The following is a 22122-nucleotide window of genomic DNA, read 5'->3' on the forward strand; positions in this document are numbered from 1 at the left end:
CATATTGCCTACTCCTGGTCTGTAGCCACAATCCAGCCCAGAGTTAAACAGATGGTAGACTGAGTTTAAGCATTCTTAACCATGTGCTGGCGTTAGACCCCCATCTGCTGAGATTGCGTGGACAGGTGAGGGGAAGAAACAAGACTCTAAACTTTCCGTACCATTTAATTCTACTTTTTTTTACTGGAAATTACATGGATTACTTTCCAAACAATAATTCCAGTGACCTTCAGTTAAAAACAACCTCCCTTCTGAGGCACAGTTTGTAATTTAACATCAGTCCCGCTACCCAGCAATTTGGCTGCTTACCTCCTGCTCTCTCCTCTTGTGTACAGGAGTTTACTGTATTCAGAAAATGACACGGAGCCCCAGTCAGATATACAGAGCTTTCTGTTCCTCTCTGACTCATTTGACATTAACATAATTATGTTATAGGAGTCAAAGTGATTTTCAAACTATGAGTAATGCACAAATGAGTGTGTGTGTGTATGTACAAGAGACTAGGCATATCAGTTGGCTGAAGTAATCACCACCTGCTGATAGCAGCTGAAGAATGGAAGTCTTAATGTAAAACTATCCGTGTTCGAAACTTATGTAAGAGTTGAAGTCTAGAGTGCAAACAGAAGGAGAACTAGGAAGCAGAGGAACATGGGAAGTTCAAAGTTATTCCATTTCCTTCTTAGGATAGTAGAATCGGGCTTCCTCATTTATTAATTTGCCAGTTATCCTAATCTACAAGGCCTCCAGTAGCCACTTCTATAAAATCTTTCCTTTCTCTTTCTCTCTTGGTCCTTCCAGATATGGCTTTTATTGTGCAATCATACTGCCTCATTTATGGAATTTTACACGGGATCTGGATGTTGTCATCTTCAGTTTCTTAGCCCACTTAGAGATGTTAAGACTTGAAAAAAAAAACCCAGAAATATGTATAGCCCCCCCCAAAAAAAAATTAGAAAGAAAAATGCTCCCCCCTGTTCTTTCCAGGATTTTTTGGAAAAAATGGAGGAGTACACAGTCTGTCCGTCCCCCCACACACATGTGTTTTTTCAAGTCTTTTCCCCAAACCTTGCCATCACTTCTGGTTTTTTTTCTTATTGGTAAAAAATTCATTTAGGAAGAAAAGATGGAATAGCTGCTCAATGCCTTTCGATTGTTAATGCACATTACACTAAGCGAGCATTTATAGAAGTGTGCTTATAACTACACAACACTTATTTATTTATTTATTTATTTATTTATTTATTACATTTTTATACCTCCCAATAGCCGAAGCTCTTTGGGCGGTTCACAAAAATTAAAACCATAATAAAACAACCAACAGTTTAAGAACACAAATACAAAATACAGTATAAAAAGCACAACCAGGATAAAACCACGAAGCAAAAATTGATATAAGATTAAAATACAGAGTTAGAACAGTAAAATTTAAATTTAAGTTAAAATTAAGTGTTAAAATACTGAGAGAATTAAAAGGTCTTCAGCTGGCAATGAAAGGAGTACAGTGTAGGCGCCAGGCGGACCTCTCTGGGGAGCTCATTCCACAGCCGGGGTGCCACAGCGGAGAAAGCCCTCCTCCTAGTAGCCACCTGCCTCACTTCCTTTGGCAGGGGCTCACAGAGAAGGGCCCCTATAGATGATCTTAAGGTCCGGGCAGGTACATTAATAAAAAATAAATAAATCATGGTACCCCAGTCTAGTTGGGATTGCAGCATGCAGGGAGGGTATTTTTTGTACCCTTGCTGTTGTTATTGTTGCAAGTGGAATAGTTTGGGATTTTGGAACTTTTTCAATCATGGGATTTGGAGATCATGGCCAAACCAGTTTTCTAGTTTTGAGACCTTCAAGCGGTACTGGGAGGGAAAGCTGAAACCAGCTCTACTAGCCAGCACTACTGAAACAGTTGTGTGTATTTTTTCTTATGGAGAACTATTTGATAGTGCCTATGACATTGCTGGTGATAAGTACCTCACTTCCCCACCCCCCTTCTCCACCCCCATCAATGAGAATAGTCCCTGCAAGACTTGATTATGTTATATATGAAATCTATCCAACATTAAATGAAATACACTTTTTTACAAAAAACATTCCTCTTAAGCCTTTACAATCCAAAATCACAGTATAAATTTTTGTGTGCTTACCTGTATTGCTGGGGTATGCATTTGTAAAGTTGATATGATCATGATGGCTGAAACAACAAATAAACAATTAATTACAAGCCAACATAATTTTAATCTCTTTACAGTGTACCCTATATCTGCATCCTATTGAGTTCAAGTCTATTTTCTGGTTAACCACAAATTAAGGCCAATCATCTAAAATCTGTCAAAATGAATTTAGTCTGCCAAATAATTTATGAAACATCGCTGTAACCTTGTTCATAATAACACATCCAAATTTTCTGAACCATCCCCTTAAAGACAAAACTTCCCCCAGCTTTTTGCTATCACATTCTCGTTTTAGCACTAAAGGTTGTGTTTTTACCCTTAACAAGCCTTGTCCTATCATTTAAAAAGACTGCTTTAGCAAAAGAGAACTTCTTTCCCCTTTCGAAATCTCCTAAAATACTTTTTCTATTGCAGTCCAAAAATCGTTGGTTTTATCTGCACGACTTATACATAAAGTCTGCAGAGTTTGCCTTATGCAACCAGATTGTTTAAACTACAATTTCTCATAATCATAGCAGTCTTATAATACCAACACTACATTATTATTATTATTTTAAAAAAAATCTTAATAGCAATATTCAGTAATATTGTAGATTCTGATAAGCCAAACACACAAAAGCCTGTATTTTATATTTAAAAAATGGCAGAAGAACAATTGTGTTTTCATTGTCCTAATAGCCCTGGGTTCAACCTAAAATCTATTTTAGATCTAACACTGTCTAATTTAATTAAAGGCACACTCCTATTCATGTTTAGTCAGAAAAAAGTCCTGCAACTCCTGTAGTGCTGGCTGGGGATTTCTGGCAGTTGTAGGGCTTTTTTCTGTCTAAACACGGATAGGGTTGTGCTCTAAGTCCAGGGCTGGGTAGGGGGGGGCAGTTGGCATGGGCCTACGATTTTATGGGGGGCTACTCTGAGTCCCCTTGGGCAAAGTTGCTTGATTTTTCTGTTGTTGATGATGAATTTGCCCAAAGAAAAGCATGTAAAGCATTTCTGAATGTGAAGAAGTGGTGTCTTATATACATCTTGAATAACAGTGCTTGCCATTACCTTTTTTATAAATAGTTCTAGTTCATATGTATTTAGAACTGATTAAAAAATACTTAATGAGCAGTTTGAAATGGGGCCTACATTTCCCATCTGGCCCAGGCCTCCCACCAGCTTTGCCTGGCCCTGCCTAAGTCTGCATAACACTTCTTGTACTCCATCTTAAGTTTGTTACAAACTGCAGCTGTTGGGGCTTTTCTCTCATGCACCGTTTCACCCCCAGTTGCTGTTGCTTAACATTCAGCTTGAAGAAGAGTTCTGTAGAATTTAAAAGCTTGCTCACTAGTAGTTAGGCCCTAATATTACTATTTAGTGGCTTTGGGATTCCCCCGTACCCACCTTTCTAAAGGAGCATCACGGCTACCTAGAAAAATAACAAAGAGTATTGTGGAACCTTGAAGGCTACCAGATTTGTTGTAGCATAATAAGCTTTTACAAATTGTAGTCTATTTCATCAAATACATGAAGCATTATCCTCAGTTGGTAGGCAAGGAGCCAGGCATGTACACCCCCCCCAAACACCGTCATATTAAGAAAAAAACCATAAGTGAGGCCCAGTAGCTATGAAATGGTATACTTTGTGACATGTCAACATAAGACTTACATGTATACGTCAGGCTTGCTTGATCTACTTTGTTTTTTTTACCAACAACACCTTAAAATTCGCCAAATGGAGACATGTGCAAAATAGTGTCTCATGCGGGCAGACATATACTAAGGATTAAGGAACAGAGTGCTTAGCCCAGGAATTTGTGATTAGTACCAGAACCAATCTCACAAGTCCTTTCACACAAAATCCATTTCTGATTTTTCAGCAACCTAATTTTGGGGCTGGGTGAGGGGGAGAGAAAGCTTTAAAACGATTGCTCTTGTTAGAGAATTGGGAATCAGAAACCCTTGCCTATCTACTGCAGATAATCCAGAAATCTACTGGTAGATCCAGAACTACCATCTGCTCATCTCTAGTGTACAAGTTAAGCACAATAACAATTCACAACAGCTGTAATTGGTGATAACGCAATCATCCTAGCTTTGCTATGTTAGACTTCATGGAGTCTACCTTTGATGTTCCTCCATTGAAGAATGGCAGCTTTCAGATCAGCATTGAGCTTGCTAGAGTCCTGGTGCCTGTGTACTGCTGTATGATCAACTAAATTCTCCCTGTATTTGTGGCCACATAACAGAGACACAAATCCAGGGACCAGATAGGCAACAAACCCATTTGTCAATTCTGACTCCACCAAGAACTCACTAACCCATTCATCCTTGAAGGTGAAGAACTTGTCAGGAAGTTTGATTCTATTCACTTAGGCCTGAACCAAGCCAATGCGCACCATGACTAACTTATGTCCCATTCATTTCAGTGGATCTATTCTAAGTAGCACTAACATTGGTTTCAACCCAATGTTTACAATTTTCTTCTCTATACCAACATACCTGTATGCCTGCCAACAGTGAATAATTCTTTGTACATCTGATGAAGTGGAGTCTAGTCTGTGAAAGTGTTCACTGCAATATATTTTAGCATTTAGGGTGCCACAAATCTCTTTCTTGTTTTTGCTGCAATGAATAAATACAGCCACTCCTCTGCTATAACTTTTTCATAAATAATATGTTCATATAACAGTAGAACATGGCCCTGATCTGCTTCTCTCAAAAGTTGCAGGGTATGGATAAAAAACTCTTTACTTTACCAAATATTTGCTATTAAACATTCCAGGGTTTGTATAGTTATAAAAAAATATATAGACTGAATACAATGCTGATGTTGATGGCTGGGCAATGCTGGGAGTTGTAGGACCTTTTTCTGTCTAAACATGCATAAGATTCCACCCTTAATCCTTTTTTCAGCCAGTTTTATCTTCATGTTTAAGCTAAAGAAGGAAAGACATGGCATCAGCTTTAAAATATGTTAAATGTACTTGGCAACCATTCTGCTTATTATTTTGTAATGGATTTCAACATGTACACTGCACTTTTAATTTGTAAAGAGTTTGTATAACATTTCCTAACCTTGTTCTTCTAGATTTAATTGCTTGCGCATTGAACAAAAATGTAATATAAAATGTGTATGAATGTAATTAAACCTAGCTGAAGATAAGAAAGGTTAAAAAGCTCCCTGTAAATTACAGGTGCCAGATGAATGACTGATAATAATCATAATTAATAATAATAGCTGGCAAATATACAACAGACTGTGGTAAGCAGGACACTAACCAGCTTGCTTTTTAAATATAGGAGTCAACATGATAGGGTCTAATGCTGCAATCTTAAACACACTTAGGAGGGAGTCAGTCCCAGTAAACACAGCAGGATTTTCTTCCAAGTAAGCATACACACGGTTGGGTTGCTAGGCAAGTCAAAAGGGTGATTTATGCCAAGTGGGATTTTTATACTATTTTTCCTGTAACAAAAGACACTTCCTTCAATGCCATTATTGCAACACAAACAGCTTTTGAAACAGTTTTAAAACTCTCTTGGGGGCACAGAGCTGTGTGTGTGCAGCTTTGGATCCCAGTAGAAAACTTCAAGGTACATTTAGCTTGAAGCAAGAAATGGGAAACCTGTGGTCCTCCCATAAGCCTCAGCAAGCATGGGAGTTGGAGTCCACGAGTTCCTCATCCCTGGCTCAAAGTTCTGAGCCATATTTCTTTTTAAACATTTGAATGGGGGGGAAAGAGAACACATTATTTCCACCACATGCTTGACGTAAGTAATGTTCTGTCCTAGCGGGGTCAGGTGATGATGCAAAGGCAGAGGGGGCTTCCACCCCCACGTATAAAAAACACAGCTTGTGATGCAAGAGAGAGAAAAGAAACTCCTGCTGAAACATTCCCTTTCTCAGAACTCTTAGCCTGCCACCAGATGCACTGCCACCATGACCCCTTATGGATCTTCCACAACACATCCCTTATTTTAAAATAAAATCCCTTATTTTACAGGGATCCCTTATTTTTTTTAATACTATTTTTATTGATTTTCAAGGAAGGACAAATACAATAAACACACAGAGAGTAAAAGAAAACACTCAACAACAGTATAAATGTTCCCACAGCACCACTATAAAAAAGCATGGGTGTTCATTCCTTCAATAAGCACTTAGTACAGAAAAAGATGCAGGTTAGGTTAGAACCTCTGACCAAAAGGATTCCTGAGTCATTGGGGGTCTAGGTTCGCTAGGATTCACATTAATAAATGTGAAAAAGTCCAACCAGTTTCCCAAAAATGTGTCTGATGTTGTTTCCCCTTTTGCTAACCTGCTATGTTGTGTCAATTTATCATTTAAAGCTAGTTTCCAAATCTTATCAAACCAGCGTTGATGGTCAAAAGCTCTGTCGCTTTTCCAGAATTGGGCAATTTCCCACCTGGCTGCAACCAGCAAATGGGTGACCAAGGCTTTGGGAATAATGTTTCTATTGGCATTCCTAAAAATAGAAAGTAGAGCCAGTGTTGGGTCAGTTTCTACTTCAGCATGAATAATGTTTGTAATGGTTTGGAAAACCCTTGACCAAAAAGTTTTGACCTGTTGACATTCCCACCAGGGATCCCTTATTTTAAAAAATAAAATAAGGTCTCTTAGTCATGGATGGGCAGAGTTGATCAGGACCATGGCACTAGAGGAGAGGGGATTAGCTCGGGGGTAGGCAACCTTTTGGGGAGTTGGGCAAATTTGGCAATTTGAGAAACTGCCGTGGTCACCATCACAAAATGGCTGCTATTGGAACTGTGGCAAAGGTCAAATAACCTACCTAAAAGACTGAGCACTAGGCAGAGGTTGGGTCTGACTCCCAACACGCTAAACTCCTTAGAACCCAGAGTTTTCACCAGCAACAGGAATCTATTTCATAGCAATCCCTGGTCTTGGTAAGAAAAAAAGTTCATTTTTCATTGAAAGTGGGAGAGGTAAAGCACTGTGGCAGATAATAAAAGTATTCTGGGGGTGGATTGGTACCTGCAGGCACAAAGTTTCCTACCATTGGTTTAGTCTGTCCCTTTCCTCCACATCCCTTCCCCAATTGAAATCCCCTCACCTAGCTGGGATTTGCTCAGAGGAGTGGGATATACAGGTGGCTGCACCCTCCCTCATAGCATCAGGGATGTTAAAAGAGCCAAGAGGCTTATCCCTAGGTTGTGATCTGGCAACCCTGTCGGATCCCAACTTTAAGGCGAAGGTGGTCATACCTGTGCAAGAGTCCTGTTGGGGTTGGGGAAAAGGCTAACACTGTATCGCACATCCCAAACATGATAACTGAGCTCTTGGCCTGTTCCCCTGTAGGCACTACAAGGCTGGCTAGGAGAAAACCTTACTCTCTGCTTCATCACTTCCATCCATTTGGATTGAACATGAATTTGCTCTAGAAGAGCTCCCCTCCCCCTTTTTAATCTTGCTATTAAACCTTTGATCTTGAAAAGAGCAGTCCATGTTTCACTTTCCAAACGCTGTTCTTTCATTTATTAACTTGTCTGGACGTGTTAAAGGCAAAGCTGGCAAGCCTAAGAAAATGAATGTTAAAGGCTCAAGCCTTTTCTCCTTCCAGACTTGCTGTTGGGAGGAAAAGGTCCCAATCTGATCTAAACAAAATTGGAGGGCAGGTGCAATCTTAAATCTCCAGCTGTCTTTTCAAAGTTCTGTGCCAGTTCATCAAGGAACTACTGATGAAAGCTCCCCTGCCCAGTCCCCTTGTGTCGATAACATTGCTATAGTTATTTAGGAAGAATAAACAATAAAACCATTGTAACAAATGCTCAGAAAATATACCCTTCTTTAACATTTAACACTGAATTATCCAGGAGCTAGCTGGGTTGTGCTGAACCTTTTGCCGTCTTGAAATTGTTTATATCCATCTATTGAAATTGGAAGTAGTGCACTCTCTCCTCTAAGACTAGAATACCCTATACCAGCCTTCCCCAATTGGGTACCCTGTAGATGTGTTGTACTACAGATCCCATCATAGCATGGGAGTTGTAGTCCAACATGTATGGACAGCATCCAGTTGGGGAAGGCTGCCCTATACTGAGAACATCCATGTATGTATATTTTTGTTTATACATATACAACACACCTATGTATACGTATTAGGACTCTTAACTGCCCTAATAAATAATTTGCTCTTTAACTAATTATTTGTTTTACTAATCTAACAAATTATAATAAATTGAAATATTTAGATTTAAATATTTAAATATCAGTAAATATTTACTAAATTTAAATGTTACAAAAATATAGCAGGTTTTATTGAGATACTGAATGAAGTCTGAACTTACTTGTGAATATATATATTGCACTGAAAGGCTGCAGCCCTATAGCGCTTACCTGAGAATAAGCCCCATTAAATTCAATGGTGCTGCAAGATTCACTCCTACGCACACTTAACTGGAAGGAAACTCCATTAGGCTTGTGCATAGACTGATAAAAACTTGCAACTCTTGTAGTTATTCCCAATGTAGGTAAAATGCTATTTATTCCCCATATAACTTTAGTAGGTATAATGAATATCAATAAAATCTGTGTTATTCATATACATGTCATCACCTACATAATGCTGCTCATTCGTGGGATCATTAGCCTTTCCTTATGGATAACATTTTCAGTATTTAGCGGATAAGTTAAGAAGGGGGTGATGGGGAAACCAATGTGAAGCAATATGCCAAATATTTTACCCACTCATCACAAATGGAATGTTGAAGAAAAAAAGGTTTGCTTCCCTTATAGTTTAACCCTACACATGACTAAATCCCATTTAGCAAGTGGGACTTGCTCCCAGGTAATTACGTATAGAATTGCAGCCTTATATATGAATATAGTATCATCCAGCCTTCCCTAAACCTGGTGTCTCCAGATGTCTTGGACCACAACTTCTATCATTCCCAGCAGGTTGGGGATAGTCCCTTCTTACATACCACACCCTGAAACTCTGTGAGGATTGCATTAGAACATTTTTGCTGATTGTTGACAGGACGAACGAATAGTTCACAACAGTTGTAATCGCAGCCTATTACGCTAATCCCATTGCTTTGTATGTGTACAAAGTCCATGTGATAAAAAGTCTCTGGAAAGTTTTGGAGAAGAGTGAGCTGGTTCAATTTGTTGCCTTCTCTTGAAACCTAGAAAAGCTCTTTCACAAACCCAGAGCATGCACATGAGATAATAGGCCAACATTATCTCTTATTTATTTTTCTGCAATCACATCTTGATTAATGCAGGTCTTGTGCACGTACAGATACAGAAATAAGTTATGCTGTGTATGGGTGTATATTCCTAGGGAAAGCATTCCTGGGACTGCCTCTTTCCTAACACAGAATATGACCAAAAGATAAAGGGGCTTTGAACACATACTTTTTCTTTGTATCATATAAATAAATAAATAAATAAATAAATAAATAAATAAATGTATGTTTCCCATTAGTCAAAATGACTTTCTACAAGGAAAGTTCTTTTTATTATGGGGTCGTTATTGCACTTTCTTCAGAACAGTGACATGAATGATCTTGTATAGTGACACTTCTCACAGATATATCATGTTTTTATACTGTTGTTTTATACTTTGGTTTTAATTTTTGTGAACCACCCAGAGAGTTTCAGCTATTGGACGGTATAGAAATGCAATAAATAAATAAATAAATATAGTAGTGCATTAATTCCTATTATGATGGTGGAAATGACATTTTATACAAATGGGATAAGAACATATTAAGATCCTTATACTGAGTCAGATCGCTAGTCCTAGACCAGGGGTGTAAAACCCACAGACCAGGGAATGTATGTAGCCCCACATACAGGGGTTACCATTCTCTCCACTAGCAGCAAGGAAAGAGAGATGTGTCAGGATTGCTGGAATGTGTGTGCACATGTGCATGCATGCATTGTGTGTATGTGTGTGTACATGCATTTATTTATTTATTTATTAAATTTATATACCGCAGTTTATAAAAGTTAAACAACAGTGGACATTAAAAAGTATACGAAATTTAAAACCATCAAAAATATATAAAAACAACAGTATACAGTATCCATTTTTAAACAACAACAGTTCTGAGGTCCATTAAAAAAAATCCCAACTTAGCATATGTTGTTAAATGCTGTTAAATGCCTGGGAGAAGAGAAAGGTCTTGACCTGGTGCCGAAAAGATAACAATGTTGGTGCCAGGCGAGCCTCATCAGGGAGATCATTCCACAATTGGGGGGCCACCACTGAAAAGGCTCTCTCCCTTGTTGCCATCCTCCGAGCTTCCCTCGGAGTAGGCACTCGGAGGAGGACCTTATATGTTGAGCGCAGTGTGTGCATGCATATACGAAGTTATGTTATTATCCTATAAAGCCCTAAGCAACTTAGGACCAGGATACCTAGCAGACTGCCTTCCCTTGTACACGCCCAGACAACATTTACAAACCAGAGGAGGTCCTGCTCATCAGTCCAAGATGAACAGAATACCATCAGGAAGAACCTCAGCGTAAGGCCTTCTCTGTAGTGGCACCCACCCTCTGGAAAACCCTCCCTCGTGCGGTTCGTGAGGTGGAAAATGAATCATCTTTCAAACGCCTCTTGAAAACGCACCTTTTTAGACAAGACATCCCTGGATTATGACTATTTCTGTTTTTATGTGACTGTTTTCATTTTTTAAAAAGCTTTAAATTCTAACTTTGTATATTACATTTTTAACGGTTTAATTGTGATCAAAGCATGTGGTTTGACATTATTATGTAGTTTGCTGTGTCCGTACATGACACATAAAACCCATTTCCTTAACAACAATGGTTCATTTGTCTTTCTTGACTGGTTTGTATTATTCTAGCCAATTTAATCATAGTTTATATCCCAGATCTTAATGTTGCAATTTTGTACGCAATTCTCTGGGAGTAAGCCCCACTGAACTCAATGGGTAAAATCCAACGAAAGGCCTACTTACAGTATATCCATTGAAATGAATGGGACTTAATTTAGTCATGGCTAACTTGTCCCATTCATTTCAATGGATCTACTCTAAGTAGGATCTATGTTGGATTTTCCCCCAATAAGACTTACTTCTGAACCGACATGCACTGGAAGTAGATATGTCAAATTGCGAGATATTTTGAAACCATGGGCAAAAACTCTCCCCCTCCCCCCCGAAAAAAATAATAGACATTTTTTGCAAAATATGGAAATATATGTAATCTTTACTTTCTCATCAATCCTAAACATATTTTACTGCTTTAACAACATAAAATGCATAATTTATAACAATTACCATACAAATGTGTACTATTTGGCATATTTATGAAATGTACAGAACATTTTATTTATTGATTTGAATATTTGTAGGCCAACTTTTAAGGGTAAAAACCTTTACAAGGTGGCTTACATAAAAGAATCCTATGCATGATTATTGAGATGTACGTCCCATTCTGCTTAGTGGAGCTTACTCCCAGGTAAGCATACATCAATTTACAGCCTGAAAAATATAAATGCCTTAGTTTTGCACAATCAACACTTGAAAATAACCAATACTGGAGAGAGAATATTGCTGCTGCACCCTATGATATTTAAGGACATGTATCATCCTCTGGGAAGTAGGAAAAAGTAAAAGCTGAAAATAGAAAATGCAAGTTTTGTATTAAACATAACAAAAAATAGTATCATACAGCCACAATATTAAGGACTAGCAGCATATTTAGATATTAAGTTCAACTTTATAACACTGAAAACATTGAACAATAGTGTATAATACTTCTCTAATGATGTACATTGATCCAGTACCTTGGTGAACACATCTATTTCACTCAAAAACAAAACAAATAACCACTAATAGCATATCCAGTTTATACATGTTTATGGCTTTGCATTTTTTTTAAAAAACAAATACATATGTAAACAGATTTTAAAATGTGAAACATTTCAGTATAAAACACCAGCTTCAGTCTCAAACAAGAATACACTATAATATAACTTATAAGCATACTCTTGTAGCAAGCTCTTTGTGAGTGAAACTTTGTTTTATACCAATCCGTTTCACATTTTAAAATCTGTTTATATGTGTATATGTTTTTTTTAAAAAAAATTAGCTGTAAAAATTTAAAATTTTAGAATTTAATTTTTTAAAATCTATAAAAAATATATAAGTTGGATGTGCTATTTGTGGTCATTTGTTTTGTTTTTGAGTGCTGTACCATGTGCATCACATTGCCTGCATATTGGATGATTCACATTGATTTCATGTTCAATTTCTTTGTGCTTATTATTCATGTAGCCAGTCATAGTTAAAGTCATGAAGATGTACACCTTTTAAAAAATGTATTACTGGTATTTCTTAACAATATAACTACTGATCCTGTTAGCGTTATACAGCATTTACAGTGCAAGCCTATGCACTGGGGTGGGTAACTTGCGGCCCTCCAGAAGTTTTGACCTACAACTCCTATCATCCCCTACCATTGGCTGTGCTGGCTAGGGCTGATGGCAATTGTAAGACAAAACATCTGGAGGGCCTCAAATTATTTATTTATTTACATACCGCTCTCCATTGAAAATTTCGGAGTGGTGTACAAGATAAAATGAAAATAAAAACAATAAAACACTTAAAAACAGGTTTTAAAAGAAGCAAAGACTGTGACTCATGGCTAAACATTAAGGAAAGGCTTCCTGGAATAATGATGTTTTCAGGAGGCGCTGAAAGGAGTACAAAGACCTCCAGAGGCAGGGAGTTCCACAGGAGGGGAGCCACCACGCAGAAATTGCCCATCCCTGCTGTACTGAATGTTTTTCTCTCTCCCTGGTAAGCGTATTTTGGCATGCAATCTTAAGAGTTCTTCTGGGATCATTTTCACAGTCTTTAGAAAAACAACCTTGCAGCATGTTAATTACGAATTATCCACAAAAACAGGTTAAAGTTTTTCATTTTCCATGTTTCTGTTGCATCCCCATCACATTCCTTTCTATAATACATTTCCAATATTTAAGAAGCTATGGATCATCTCCCTGTAGGTGCACTTTGTGTTACCCCTGTGAGATCACGTTAGTATTTATCGCACAGGTAGACAACTTTATACCTTACAGATGCTTTGGATTACAACTCTTATAAGCCTCTGCCAGCATGGCTAATGCTCAAGAGTTATGGGAATTGTAGTCCAAAACACCTGGAAGGCACCAGGTTGCTTATCCCTGGTTTACAAAGACTCCAAACAAATGTTTCCACCAGGTTTTTATATGCATCTTTGGAGCTTTGCATTTTCATACATTGTGTTTCACCTCTATGAAAGTACGCATTGATTTATGTCTTGTTTCTATTTTATTATTTGTTAGTTTATTTCATTTGTATGCCCCTCACCCCCCAATGGTTGAGGGCAGTTCACAACAGTTAGAACTATAAAATACAAGATGATAAAATACAATATAAACATTTAAAAGGTTCAAACTATAGAATAAAAATAGAAATAATAACCAAATAGAACCTTTCCCCAGTCCAAAGATTTAAAAATACAATATCAGATTTAGAACAGAAACTGAAAAACTAAAATGCCTGAGGGGAATAAGGGTCTTCACCCCGAGCAGAAGAGAGCACATTGTACGAGCCAGGCAAACCTGCACTATTTCAATCAGGGCCAATTTTCTGGATTCTCTGGAGCCAAGTGTCTATTCCTCTGGATGCTGATCCAGGAGCTGGAAGAACAGAACTTGGGGATGATGGTCAGGTTCTATCATGATATGGTTGGCATTACCTAGTTGTAAGAGCTTCACTGTTATGGAGCACATGAGGCCATTATTTCCAGTGGGAAGCCATGGAATGAACATGCTTCTTGAAAAACCCCTCTAAAAGAAAGATTGGCAGGGATCTTTTTGCCGTTTCAGATTCTACAGTGCTGTAGCAGCAGCAGTATGCCAGAAAAAGACCACAGAGGAAAGCAAATCCTTTCTTAATATGTTTAGAACCACCTCTTTTGGGGCCCATACTACCATAGCTCACTGGTATGGCTCATGCTTTGTGTGGAGAAGGTCTCAGGTTCAATTCTCAGCATTTCCAGGCAGGGCAGGGGAAGATCCCGGTCTCAAACATTGGAGAGCTGCTGCCAGTCCATGTAGATCATCTGGACCAACATACAGAAGTCAATGGAATAAAAAGCATCCCTATGAAGCCATCTAGCCATCGGACCATCTCGATCAATCTTCCCAAATCTGATGCCCTTCAGGTGTGCTGTACTGCAATTCCCATCATTAGCAGCATGGCCATGCAGGCTGGGGAAGATGGAGGTTGCAGTCCAACACACTTGGGCCACAGCTAGACCTAAGGTTTATCCTGGGATCATCCAGGGTTCGCCCCTGCCTGAGCACTGGATCCCCTGTGTGTCACCTAGATGAACAGGTTTTACCCCTGGATGATCCAGTGATAAACCTTAGGTCTAGCTTTGGCCTTGGAGTGTAGCAGTTTGGGAAAGGCTGATTTAGCTCACTACTTCCTACTGTTGCCCTTCAGATATTTTGGGCTACAACTCCCATCAGCCCCAGCCAGCAGGACCAATGGCCAGGAATGGTAGGAGTTGTAGCCCAAAATATCTGGAGGGCACCAGGTTTGCTTACCCACTGGCACCTCTCCAAACTAACAGATTTTTCCTGTTACTCCTGCCAGTGAACCTACTCTCTACCTATTATATGACTTTAGACAAATCTCTCCAGCTGCTCGGGATTGTGGTCTGAGAAATACATTTCAACTTCATTCACACATATTTTATTTAATTTATTTTGTCTAAACAGAGCTTGGTATCTGTAATAAATTAGTTAGGGGCTTTAAAATGAACTCTGTGGTTCAGAGAAAGAACAGGTACCTTTCACGACTGAGCTTTTAGCAACATTGTATTTTTGCAGGTTGTTCTTAAATGTGCTTTCTCATGATATAAATCTCACTGAACTTAGTGGGAATTGTTTCATAAAAAGAACACTTAGGATTGCAGCCTTGGGCAGTACATTGCAGTACATTTATTTGCATGTAACTGCTGTGAAAAATCATTCAGGAGCACTTGCAAATAAATCAAGTTTGGGATCATGGGTGCTTTTCAGTGGAATAAATAGAATGATTCAAGTTTGGGATTATGATATCAGTATAGATATATAAGAAGTAGGGATGTGCTCCGCTCCGATTAGAATCGGAGAATCAGAAGCGAATTGGGCTGCTCCGCCTTGCCCAGAGGTGGAGTAGAAGTGGACCGCGGACCCTTAGAAGCAAGGCGAAGAGAAGCGCCCATAGGCGGAGCGCTTCTCTTTCCGCGGAGTGCTCCAATCGCCATTTTGAAAAATTTCGCCCATAGGATTGCATTGTGGAAAAGAATAGGGGATAACTGTGTTGTTTTTTAAGCTATCTTTCTGAAATTTCTTGTGCTTAGAGAGTCGTGGGTGGGGGTCATTTTGAGCCTACTCTCAGCACTCTGCATGGTGCGGTTCGCTTGCTATAATTTTTTTTAAATCGGGTAAAAAACAGCAGGAGAGGTACCTTTTTGAAGTGCTGAGAGGCAGATTCATGATCACATGATCCCAAAGTTGGAGGAGGGGATAAGCAAAACGGGATACTGGTAACTTGGGATACTGGGAAACTTCTGTTTCTTAGTCTGAACGGACTTTTCCCAGTGTTTTTTAAAACAGTAGCCCCACCAAATGCACAAACACAACCTGAAATCATATACTAAGCAAATAAATAACAGATAGGAAACACAGCACTGCTACCCACCATAACCTTGGTGAACAACTGAATAGATGTGGTGCAAGGGGATGAGGTCCCCTAGGGCATGTGGATGTGCCCAGTGCACACACTCTCCCACCCTTGGAGGGTCATCAGAGCCCTCCAAAGAGTAACCCGTGGAGAGAGACTGAAGCTAATTCCTGTCATGAGTTGAAGTCGCAGGTCGCTTCTTAAAGACTGGTCCCTAGACAGGGCCAGTCAAATTGGCATAATAATAATTCCCCCTCCCCCTGGGCAAGTCCACTTTCCTCTTACTGGTAAAAGACAGATATAGCCTTTAAAAAAAATTATTCTTGATGTTTATTCAGCAACACTGCTGCTTTTAATTCCACCCCTCCTTTGTTTGTTTGTTTGTTTATTTATTTATTTATTTATTTATTTATTTATTCCATTTTATATTTACACCCCATAGCCCAAGCTCTCCTGGCTTTTCCTCTTCAGTGAAGTCAGGCAGGCTTTCATTGTGGTTCAACTCCTTATTGTTGTTGTTATTATTATTATTGCTATTAATATTAATTAGTACTGCTATTATTAACGTTACTATTGTTGTTGTTGTTGTTGTTGTTAATAATGGTTGTGATCACAGTGCAGTCAATCAACTCTGAAGCAAGGATCACAAAGCTTTACTCTTATCCTCCTAGCCTCCTAGTTATGGGATGCAAAAGAAAAGGCATCTCTCTGTGCTGCTCCCACCTCACAGGGATGGTTTGCATTACTGGCTTTGAAACTATCCTTGGCTCACTTCCTTGTGCCCCCAGAAATGTCTGCTGCCTGCCTGCCTTCCCTCCCTCCTCCCCTGCCCACCTCGCAGGGATGGTTTTTGTGTGTCTTGCTTTGACTCAGGGGATAAGTCCTTCCTGCGCTCACTTAGACTTTTTGAAGTTCCAAATCAATTTTTCAAGTGTGGAAGAAGATTCATATTTAGGGTTATCTACTCCCCAATTCATGGCATGTTGGGATTTCCTTTGAAATGGCCCCATTGAGCTGTCTGCAGCTTTAAATCCCTGAGATACTGGGGTGTCTGATTTTCATAAATTCCCCCAAAATCAGGGGATGATGGGATTTGCTTGAGGCTTGGCATGCATGTGTATACATACATGAGGTGTCATGGTGCCGAACTTGAGGTTTCTAACGTGAAAATTGATGGAGATATCGAAAGGGGTGTGAATTGGGGTTAAGGGTGGTGCGTTAGAGGTTAAAGCCCCGCCAAAAATCAGAGGATGATGGGATTTGCTTGAAACTTGGCATGAATGTGGATCTAGATGGCATCTGTGAGGGTGCCTGCCACGACACAGGCTCTGAACACCAGACCTCCCGTTTGCCACCACTTCTTATGGGGCGACACAGGCTCTGAACACCAGACCCGGCCGAGGCTACTCCCTGCTCAAGCCAAGCACCACCACTTGATACGCCTGAGGCAAGGGATAAAACCCACCTTCCTCCAAACTACATGGAGAAAGGGGTTAAAAATGGAGAATGGATTTTAATATATATAATAATGCGCTGTGAGTTATATCTGCTTAGGTGAATGATTGTCAGAGTGGGTGCTGAATGTGTAAACTTAAGATGATAAACGCCAAACAGACACGTGGGATTTTTGTGGTAGTTTAAAAACAAACAATCAAAATTTATTTTTAAAAGTTCATAAGCTTTGTTTCAAATAACAACATTTAAAAACCTTTTTGAAACCTTCCATACAATCCTGTCACTCTCACATTCGCGCTTTCCTTTTTCTCACACAATCACTCTTGAACTTTCTTTATTATCAGTATTAATATACATCCACTACGTGCACACCACACTCTAAAGACACCACTCACTACACTGACTCTCAAATTTCCCAGAATTTAAGTACCATAAACACAGAGAGCACTACAGACTCTAAGAGTACCTAATAAGTCTCCCTGAAAAGTTTCCCTGAAAAGAACAAGAACAAGAACTCTCAACCCCCTCAGTCATGCCCTTATATATCACTCCTCCCCCCTCCCAAGACATTCTAACTCCGCCCACTCAGGCCAACATTCTAAAAACCAGACTTACAAACTGCAGACATACATTTGGAATTGACTTGTGGGGTGTAACGCCACAGTGCCCACTTCCAATTTTTTTATCTGTCAAAATGTCGGAGAACAGTCCATGTCTGAAAATGGGGTGTCCGATTTTCATAAATTCCCAAAAAATCAGGAGACGCTTGGATTGGCCTGAGGCTTGGCATGCATGTGTATATGTCCATGAGGTGTCATGGTGCTAAACTTGAGGTTTCTAACTTTAACAGAAAAAAATTTGTATATTTTTTTGGATTTCAATGCAAGCCTATGGGAGGAAAAAGCGGAGCTCCAATGCGGAGCTCCGCAGCGGAGCGGAGCAGACTATAGGCGGAGTGGGGCAGAGCGAAGCAGCCCGATCCGCAAATTGCGGATCTGGAAGAGAAGCAGATCGGGGGTCCGTGCACACCCCTAATAAGAAGTGATATCTTCTATTGGCTAACTTTCTATTAAGGCATGAGTGCGCAGACTTTCCAATTCTGCAAAACACTTCAATCATACAGAATGGGAAGCTAACATTCTTAGCTACATATAATGCAAAAGCAGGATACATATGAATTTGTTTTAAATTACTTTAGGTAGATAATAGCCAGAAACCTGCTTGCTAGAAGTGCTATTCCATTCTGCTTGATGATGAAAGTTCTTATACTCTCATACCAACACAACATTTGGTGAATAAGATACTCTCTTTCCTGTTTTATATTATTTTCTAGGACCAGCTTGACAACAAACGGTTAGACCAAATTACTTTTAAGCTAGAGTATTATTGATGAAAGGGACTCCCATTTTTTTCAGAACTAAAGGTGCAGTGATGTGAGGTATAAAATAAAAATGCCCAAACCCTGTTATTAGATTATGGCAGCTGTAACCACCCATCAAGCAAAGAACAGACAGATCAAATAAACAGAGGCAATTCTGTTGTGTCTGTCTTTCCCCATCCCACCTCCCCTTCAGTTCTAGCTAATCTCCCATTATGGATATGTCAACACCATATCCATGGTGTCTTTTTGTTTTAATGGAAAATGCAGAACCATTTTAAGTGTCTTTTGTAAAAGTGGCCTAAGATCTGAAGAGTGGGCCATATGTGCACACAAATGCCGTCCTAGAACCAATTGTTAAAGCGACCCTCTGAGTCACTTTATCCCCCACCCCTGCACCACTCATGATATTAAAATCTCATTTTGAAGCCTCTGTCTGCATATGCACATGCCAATGTTGTTGGTGGAAGGTACAAAGCAGAAAGAGAGCCATTTTAAAATTCTTTTTTTAAAAAAAAAATCTAATTCATGTAGATTTCACATTCTCATTATACAAATGGAATGAAAAGCCCCAAAGCGTAAGTCTAGATGCCTAAAGCTCAGGGGTTCTCATAGGATTTACTTGCACCTAATATGGTTGTTGGAGCCAGACTTAGATAAGGGTGCAATCCTATAGACAGAAACACAGTCTTACAAGTCCCAGCATTCCCCAGTGCTGGGAGTTGTAGGACTTTTTTCTGTCTGAAAATGCATAGCATTACACCTTAAATGAGATTTTAAGTTAGTCAAGACTAACTTGTCTCACTCATTTTGGTGGATCTCCTCACTAAATCAGGATCCAACCCAATTGTTTTAGGTCCATTTGCATGTGCTCCTAAGCTTATTCACATGGCCATAGGCATGGAAATAGATGCATGCTCCATTTCAATCGAACGTCTGATATATCCAGCCATTCTTAAACATACACATGCATTGTAGGGAAATGACTATAATCCTTCTGACGTGAAGGCTAAAATCGTAAAAAGGCTTGCTCGGAGGTAAATTGAATTGCAGTCAACAGATTCTTTGCACCCAGACGGAAATGCCTTAAGGCGGTCTGTTGTGGCGCTTTTCCACCCCACCCCAATTTTCCTGGTGGTGTAAGAAAATCGAGAAGTGTGTGGGGGAAGGAAAGGCTATTTCCAAACCACCTTTCTTGTATTGACTGCCACCTCCACCCCCATCCCCCTCACCGCCCACTACTCTGACGGGAACTTTTTGTTGGGAAGGAGGAGGGAGACACTTCCATCTGTATTTAAAAGGATCAGTCCCTTTTCACACGTCCTCCCAAATCAAGATATCCCCTGCCGCCCAAACTGTCAGAAAAGCGGGGCTTGAAATTTTAAATGACCAGTCAGAAAGGGAGCGAAATTTGACGCGAAATAATAATAATAATAATAATAATAATAATAATAATAATAATAATAATAATGCATTATCATCACTTTTCGTCTTCGTGGCAGTTTTTCTAGATGAACATGACAGTGTTATCTTTTACTGCTTCAGGAATTCCCTAACTATTGAACATGTTTTAAGTATGACTGCTCTCTGGATGTTGGAGTGGATGTATTTGGGTTTATTTATTTATTGTTATTATTATTGCTAGTCAACATCAACATCGTGAAAACCACTTTTCTTTTGAAAATGGTGCACCTAGACCTGGGCTGCGGTCCTCCGCACACTTACGTGGGAGTAAGCTCAATGAAAGTACGCGCGACTTCTGAGTAAATCCGGAGATCAGGCGACCTCCACGACACTAAAAGTGGGTTTATTTGGATTGGGACGTTAAACCCAGTTGATTTCCAAGAGAACTTATCTTTCGGGGTTTCGTCGCAAGCCACCTCAATCAAATGAGACCAAACGTTTCATTCATATATATATATACAGATAGATAGATAGTGTGTGTGGCGTATAGCGGGGTGCGTGGGGGTGGGATAACCCCTGTAATGTAAGATCAAGAAACGATCAACGCAAGGAGGAAGCGTCTCGGAAAGGAGCGGGCGCGTTTTCTCTCGGAGAAAAGGCTTTGATGCCTGTTCCAGGGTTTTGGGGGAACACATTGTGGACGGGCGGGCGGGCAGGACGCGTGCGGGGATCTGACTGGAAAAGAAACATCGCCTTCCCACTCCGTTGTCAAACGAGCGGCGCTTTGCAATGGCAGCAACGCCGCATGCGGCAAAAGAACGTTTTGTTTTGCGACAAAAACGCTCTTTTGCAGCGGGCGCCTGCGGGGTGGCTGCCACCGTAGAGGGCCTTTGGACTGAAACGATCCCGGAGGAGCCGCGTCGTGGACCGAAGGACTACACGCACGCAGGCACGCCGACATGAATGCCGGGGAATCTCTCTCTCTTTCAAAATAAAGCGAGACTTTTCTCTCTTCTTTGGTCGTACCCAAACGCGCGCGGTGGAGGAAAGGGAGCGCGGGGAGCAATCGCAGAGGTGGCGCTAGATTTGGGGCGAATGGGGCGGCGACCCTCCGCCTCTTCTTCCCCACCCATTGGTGGCGGAGAAATCCCGCCACAGCCGGGTCCGTTCGTCCCAATGCGTGGAAGGATCTTCCCATGTCTTCTCCGACAATCTCAGAATACTGGACTATCTGCCCAACAGGCACCAGCCGCCCCTGAGTGATCGGAGGGTCTCCGGGAGTCAGATAAAGACCCCCCCCCCATCCCTCAACACAACACACGGACGAGGGGCGGTGGTGGAGGGGGGGGGAGAGAGACCGTCTGGACACAGAACCAAAAGAAGAAAGGGGCATCCCACCCCCCAGTTCTTTCAATAGCTCCACGAAAGAGCGGCGCCTCCTCTCCATGGCTAATTTAAAGAAGCAGCAGCGGGGGGGGGCCCTTTCCGCGCTCCTCTTTTCCTGCTTCCCCCCTCCCCCCCCGCGGGCGCGTCTCCTTCGCTTTGCTGCGCGCCGGGATGCCAGCGCTCTGGAGTCATGCGCTGGCTTGGGCTCCATTGGCTCATGGGGCGGCCCCGCCGCTGCCCTGCGAAGGGTGCGCACGCTTGGCCGCAGGCCCAGCCGGACGAGCGCTCCGCCCGCCCACCGGCCCGTCCGGCGGCCTCTTATGGAACGTGAGCCGTGCGCGGCGCGTCCTAAGAGCCCGCCCTCGCCCAGGGAGGGGAGGGGAGCTTGCATCACCCGGAGGCCCCGCCCCTAGGCTCCCTGGCCCCGCCCCTCCTCCTCCCACCCTTTCTCGCTGAAGGGTCTATTAATAGCATGACATCAACCCGGGACTCGCGGCCAGCGTAAATACCAGCGCTGCCTGCTGGGCTATATAAAGGGGGTGATGCAACCGCGCGGGGAGCCAGAGACGCGGAGAGGCGCTCGGAGCGACGAAGACGCGAAGGCCGCCGACG

Source organism: Elgaria multicarinata, chromosome 4 (genome assembly GCF_023053635.1).
Source record: "Elgaria multicarinata webbii isolate HBS135686 ecotype San Diego chromosome 4, rElgMul1.1.pri, whole genome shotgun sequence".
Taxonomy (NCBI): Eukaryota; Metazoa; Chordata; class Lepidosauria; order Squamata; family Anguidae; genus Elgaria; species Elgaria multicarinata.